The sequence below is a fragment of the Octopus bimaculoides genome, chromosome 25, assembly GCF_001194135.2.
Source record: "Octopus bimaculoides isolate UCB-OBI-ISO-001 chromosome 25, ASM119413v2, whole genome shotgun sequence".
Classification (NCBI taxonomy): Eukaryota; Metazoa; Mollusca; class Cephalopoda; order Octopoda; family Octopodidae; genus Octopus; species Octopus bimaculoides.
The window spans coordinates 26,741,930-26,748,212 of record NC_069005.1 but is presented as its reverse complement, the minus strand read 5'-3'; the positions used below and the strand labels follow the sequence as shown (position 1 = coordinate 26,748,212).

At 36.6% G+C, this 6,283-nt stretch overlaps 1 protein-coding gene across 1 annotated transcript in view; it reads left to right on the top strand.

Moving 5' to 3' along the window:
• Positions 1 to 6,283, top strand: part of LOC106877620 (arf-GAP with coiled-coil, ANK repeat and PH domain-containing protein 2) — a 248,627-nt gene that overhangs the window by 74,396 nt on the left and 167,948 nt on the right. The window lies entirely within an intron of this gene.

Genomic DNA, 6,283 nt, shown 5'->3' with positions numbered 1-6,283 from the left:
TATATAATATATTTATACATAAGATATGTAGTGCATTGCTGTACTCAAGAAGACCCACCCACCATAACAGAACTGAGATCCTAAAACCAAGGTGCCACATAAAAAGCATTGGTGTGGGTGCTGGTGCCACATGAGAAGCATTAGTGATGGTGCCACATAAAAAGTACACTCTGTAAAGTAGTTGGCATTAGGAAGGGCATCCAGCTGTAGAAACCAAGCCAAAACAGACTATGGAACCTGGTGCAGCCCCTGGCATTACCAGTTCCTGTCAAACCATCTTACTCATGCCAGCATGGAAAATGGATGTTAAATGATGATGATGATGATGATGAGCATTACATTTGACAGTAATCTCAATGTTAAAGGGTTAAGGGATATAAGGCAACTTCACTACTCCTGAGCCATTACTCTCTGTAGTGTGTTTGGCAAATGAGTGGCAACAATGTAGGTTTGAGAGGACTCTTTATTCCTGTCAAAGACATGACAACTTTTCTCCTACTGGTACTACAAGAAAATGCACGCAGTATATTCTTTAGTGTTTGATGAATTAGTGGGAACAATGTAAGGTTAAAGGGACCACATATCTTGTCCAACAACATAACCTCTTCACTGCTGGAGGGACAATCAAATGCCCTCAATACTCTTTGAAAAGGGGTTGTGGGATAGGGTGCTAATCCAACTGTAGAAACCAAGCCAAAAGTAAAATGTAAGGGCAAGATGTGATCCTCCAACTTGTCTACGAGGGTCTGTAATGCCAAATAAAAATTGACTTGGACTGTACTAATCTGCAGGGTCTGTCAGCATTGAAAGGGGACAAAAATGATAAAGGTGTGGGGGGGAGATTTATGTTCTCGCACAATATACTTAAGGTAAAAGAAAAGAAAAAAATAAATTCTGCAATAGAATTTTTTTTAATAAACTTTTAGGGGAATGTAAAATAATGTTTTTGGAACTGTGAATCTTGAAGCATATAACGGTATAAACAATGATGGCACTCTGTCAATTACAACAAGGGTTCCAGTTCATCCGATCAATGGAATAGTGTGCTCATGAAATTACCATGGAAGTGACTAAGCACTCCACAGGGACATTCAGGGTGACACAGAATGTGACAAAGCTGGCCCTTTGAATTGCAGGTGCTACTCACTTTTGGGAACTGAGTAGACTGGAGCAATTTGGAATAAAATGTCTAGCTGAAGAACATAATGTGCTGTTGGGAGTTAAAACGGACACGTCTGGCTTAATGTAATCTCAGGAAAAAGTATGATTGTCAGCTGAGTGGACTGGAGCAATGTGAAATAAAGTGTCTTGTTCAAGGACACAGTCTGCAGCTGGGAATTGAAATCTTGACCTGATGACTGTGAACTGAATATCCTAACTACTACATCACACACCTTCACTATAAACAACAGCATGTAAATATTGGGTTGAAAACTCCATTTGGACAGATGTGATTTGATTTTACTGTTCCCAAACACTAATTTTACATGTCATATTTTTATTGAGTAATTAATCATTATATTCTGTGGAAAGGATAACAAAAACATTGTTGTGAAAAACAGCTGGTGGTATCCATTGCTTCAACCACTCCACTTGACCGGGTTCCTTTTTCAGGCATAATGGCTTCCTTCCAGTTTGATGGAGGGCTGTCAGTTTGAAGATTCAGGACACCAAAGCTCTCAACAGTGACAGAAATGTACTAGCAACTTGTGTTTAGTCATCTTCTGTTTTTCTACACTGTATGTGACAGGGTTGACATTGGAGAACATATCATGTGGGATTTACCCAATTAAACAACTTACCCTTCTTGAAACAAGAAAAATGTTTACCCATCAAGATAATCTGTGTTTGGTGTTGTTGAGGTCAGTGAGCTTTAGCTGTGACCAGAAACCAACAGTATTGAGGTTCCTTTTCAGTGTAGCTTGGCAAAGGAAGTATCTCACACTGTAATGGCCAGAGGTACCCATTTGCAGAGCTTCAAAGCAAATACCACAAGGTATTCTATTCGCTACTCTAATGACCATGCCAGTTTTCCATCTTCAGAATGCATTTGTGTATTTATGTGTATTTGTGTATATATATATATATGTAAAGAGAGATAGAGAAACAAACAAACAAACAGGCAGATATGCATATACATGTATATGCTTGTGTGTGTGTATGTATGTGTGTGTATATATATATATATATATATATATATATATATATATATATATATATATATATATATATATATATATATATATATATATATATATATAACAATTATATTAGGGATAAAATCCAAAATTACAGGTAAAAACTCAATTAAAATCAATTTATTAAAAATTAAAATTAAATTAAGTTTCACAGTATAAAATTAATTATTAATTTTTCTATATGTGACAATGGATTTTCATCGATGAGTTCATGAACCTTGGTTCTTTTCCCTAAACGTATATATATATATATATATACACATATATATACACACACACACACACACACACACACACACACATATATATATATATACATGCACATTTACATGTGCTGGATTTTATTGAACCATTCAGCCCATGTCAGCATAGAAGATGGATGTTAAGCTATGATGTGTGTGTGTAGAGGAGAGGTGTAATCCATATATGACCAGTCCTATGGAAACATTGCATTCCTGAAAATCTTGCTGCGATGTAGAATTCCATTATGTGCTACCTTTTTTCCTCGTGACTTCCATCTAACATAGAAGTTAATGGGAAATTGATTCCATGTTATGGAATTTCACATTACACCAAATTTTCAAGAACACAGTGTTTCTGTCTTGTAGGGATACCTACATATGTAGGATGTTGTAGATGTATATAGTGGAGTTACTTGTTTCTGGGACCCAGGTTGGCTCTGATTCACCATACTTATGATCAAAGTTGTTCCAGCTTTGGGGAATCTTATTTTTTTTGAGTCCTAATGTACCTTGGACTACACTATCCAGTATAACTTTCCTGTAGTTGCAAGTATTTTTAAATCAATAAGAAGTTTTGAATGCAAAATTGAATAATATTATTTCTGTCACTCTACCAATTTTGTCACTGCTCCTGTTGCTGAAATGTCAGAGATCTATAACCATTTTGATACTAACCTGCTTGGTACCATCTCAATTTTTATGGTAGAAAGTTCTGTATTTTAAAGTTCCATCCATCTTCTCCACTCATTGTTCCTAGGATGGTTGTGGGGATAGTGCTGTCCTCAGGCACCTCATCTATAAGGTTCTGTCGGAAGAAACTGTCTTTAGATTTTCTGGCTGAATTCCCAAGCATGACCAATAGAGACTGTGGATATTATCTAATCATCTCGTTCTTGGCCTCTCCCTAGGTCTCCTGTCAGTTGGCTCAGCTTGAAGAATCCATCTTGCGATTTTTTTTCTACAACGTTCTTACAACTTGTCCATAGCATTGGAGCTGTGACCTCTCAAAACGGAGTAGTAGTGGATTGACCTTGAGAGATTCATTGATCTCTAAGCTACACTCTAATGAGTAACATTACTCCACTTTAGCTGTTAGTATTTGAGATTGTACTCTTGTGGTGCCAGTACCACATAAGAAAGGAAAAAGTTATTTTGTCAAATCCCTCCCGAGTTTATAAATATTTTCAAAGGTAATTAAAGCATTTAGATTGTGTATTTCTTTAGAAATAAGGTCGTGAAAGATCTTTAAACAAAAAAAAAAAAACAAAAAAAAAAAACAAAATGTATTCCCTTGTTGAACTGTGCGAAAATGAATTGTATGCCTAGCAGGAATATCCCTCACCTTTGTGCATTCTTTACATAGCTTCTCTCCAGCAGGAATTCCTGCTGATTAAAATTCTATTACATAAAAAAAAAATTAAAAAATTCAAAAAATGCTGAGCTGATTTTATGCACAGAATATTATTTATAAGTCTGTAATCTTGGAAACGATCTTGCTTTCCATTTTAACACGATTGTAGATTACAAATGTCATAGAAATCATTTTCTCTCTTTCTTTCCCTTTGTCTCTCTCTCTCTCTCTTTCTTTCACTTTTACCACCTATCTATCTATCAGTCTATCTATCTATCTCCGTTTCTCTGTCTGTCTGTCTCTTCTCCTTTTTTCTTTTTCTATGTTATCTTATTTTAAGGTTTTGCGGTTTTCAGCTGAGTTTATCAACAATTTTTGATAACTCGGTGTATTTGTGTTTCTGATATTTTTTTTCATTGTGTGTGTGTGTGTGTGTGTGTGTGCGCGCGCGCGCACTTGTGGGTAGGTAGGTGGATGGCATGTAATGAGAGAGAAAGAGAGAGAAGTGATGTAGGTACCTTTTTTCTTCTTTTCAACACTTTCTTAAATGTCTGAACTTGAAACTTTTGCTTTAGATTTTTGTCTTTCCAAATTGTTTCCAGTTCTTCAAATACGTTCTTAAAGCGGAATTGGTTCCATTGTACTTATTAACAGAACATTATGGTAACTGTGTTAAGCTGGAACCTGGTATCATTAGATTCTAAAACTTCTGGTTATTATTGTTTCACAGACTGCCTCTATCATACTACTAATGTGCCTGTATGTAGTCATTCACCCCGCTAGAAATGGCAGCTGAAAATCTCAAATCCTACCTATGTGCCTTAAAAAAAAGGCCCATTGGATACAATATACTAGATATATTTACAACTAGCTTAAAAGCTGCAATCTGGCTTTTCATCTGTTACCATATAACAAATCCTCATCCAGACCTGATTCCAATGCTGGATGTTCAAAAACCAAATGAAGGGCAGATTTTCAATTCTGGGATCATCCTGATTCCAAAAAGGTATAACATATCTATGTAGAGTAAATGTAGACAGATAAAGGGGTCCCGGACAGACAGACTGACAGACAGAATTTCACATTTATTATTATAGATTTAGTTCACCCTCAGCTTTCTTGGTGCTATTAGATTTAGATCAATAGCCGTTTTCTTCATTCTTAGACTTAACAATGATCTTATCTTAAAGTAGTCACCTCTCTTGTTTGTCAAATTTTTTTAAGAGGTGGTTTTCATCTACTAATTTATTGTTTCAGTCATTGGACTGCAACCCTGCTGGGGCACCACCTTGTAGGTTTTTAATCAAATAAGTTGATCCCTGTTCTTAGTCTGCCACTTATTCTATTGATTGCTTCTGCTGATCTGCTAAATTAAGGGGACACGAAAAAAAAAAAACACTTGTCAAATAGTGGTGGAGGGCTCTCTCTTTCTTTCTTTTTTCTTTCTTTCTTTCTTTCTTTCTCCCCCCCATCTCTCACACACACACGTGTGTATTTAAGTACAACAGGCTTTCCAGTTTCTTATTCCTTTATTGCCCTCAAGGGGCTAAACATAGAGGGGACAAACAAGGACAGACAAAGGGATTAAGTTGATTACATCGACCCGAGTGCATAACTGGTACTTATTTAATCGACCCCGAAAGGATGAAAGGCAAAGTCGACCTCGGCGGAATTTGAACTCAGAACGTAACGGCAGACGAAATACCGCTAAGCATTTCGCCCGGCGTGCTAACGTTTCTGCCAGCTCACCGCCTTTTCAGTTTCTGTCTGCTAAATCCATTCACAAGGCTTTGGTCAGGTCAGGACTGTACTGGGACTGAACCTGAAACCATGTGATTATGAACCATACATCCATACCTGGATAATTTCATTCGATCAAAGTTTTCCATGTTCACTACATTACATATGTGACAGCCTACAGATTGGTGCAACCCTACTGTTTTTTCTTCTTTTATTTGTTCAGCTAAGCAACCTGGCGTGAAAACTTGTGGAGTTTATTTGGGTTTACAATACAGTGGCTATGGTTAGATTTGAACTTATGGACCATGGGGGAGAATCATAACATTGAATCAGCTCTTCTTAACCGATTACTCATGTAATCCTTGTTGTCTTTGTTGTTTTTAACCAATTACTCATGTGGTCCATGTACTGCGTTCGTTTTGTGGAATTCCCTGAAAGTGTCCATGGAAACCGTTCAACATGTGTTGGGATTGAAAGAAAAGGTGAGGTGGGGGAATAAAAAAAATAAATGGGATATCTGTAAAAAAGGAATTAATGAGAAAAGAAAAGGAATAAGTTATGCATTAATGGTTGTAAATAGTTTCCAGATTCTGCAGAGATTCCTTAAAGAACACTCATCATCCAGAAGGGACATGCAGGTGTAGGGGTGAAAGAAGGGTTTTATTTTCCTGTTGCTTGGCTTCTGGGTACTGCTGATTATGACAAATGAATAGGTGAGGGGAGAAGGTTAAAAAACAAAAAAAAAAAAAAAA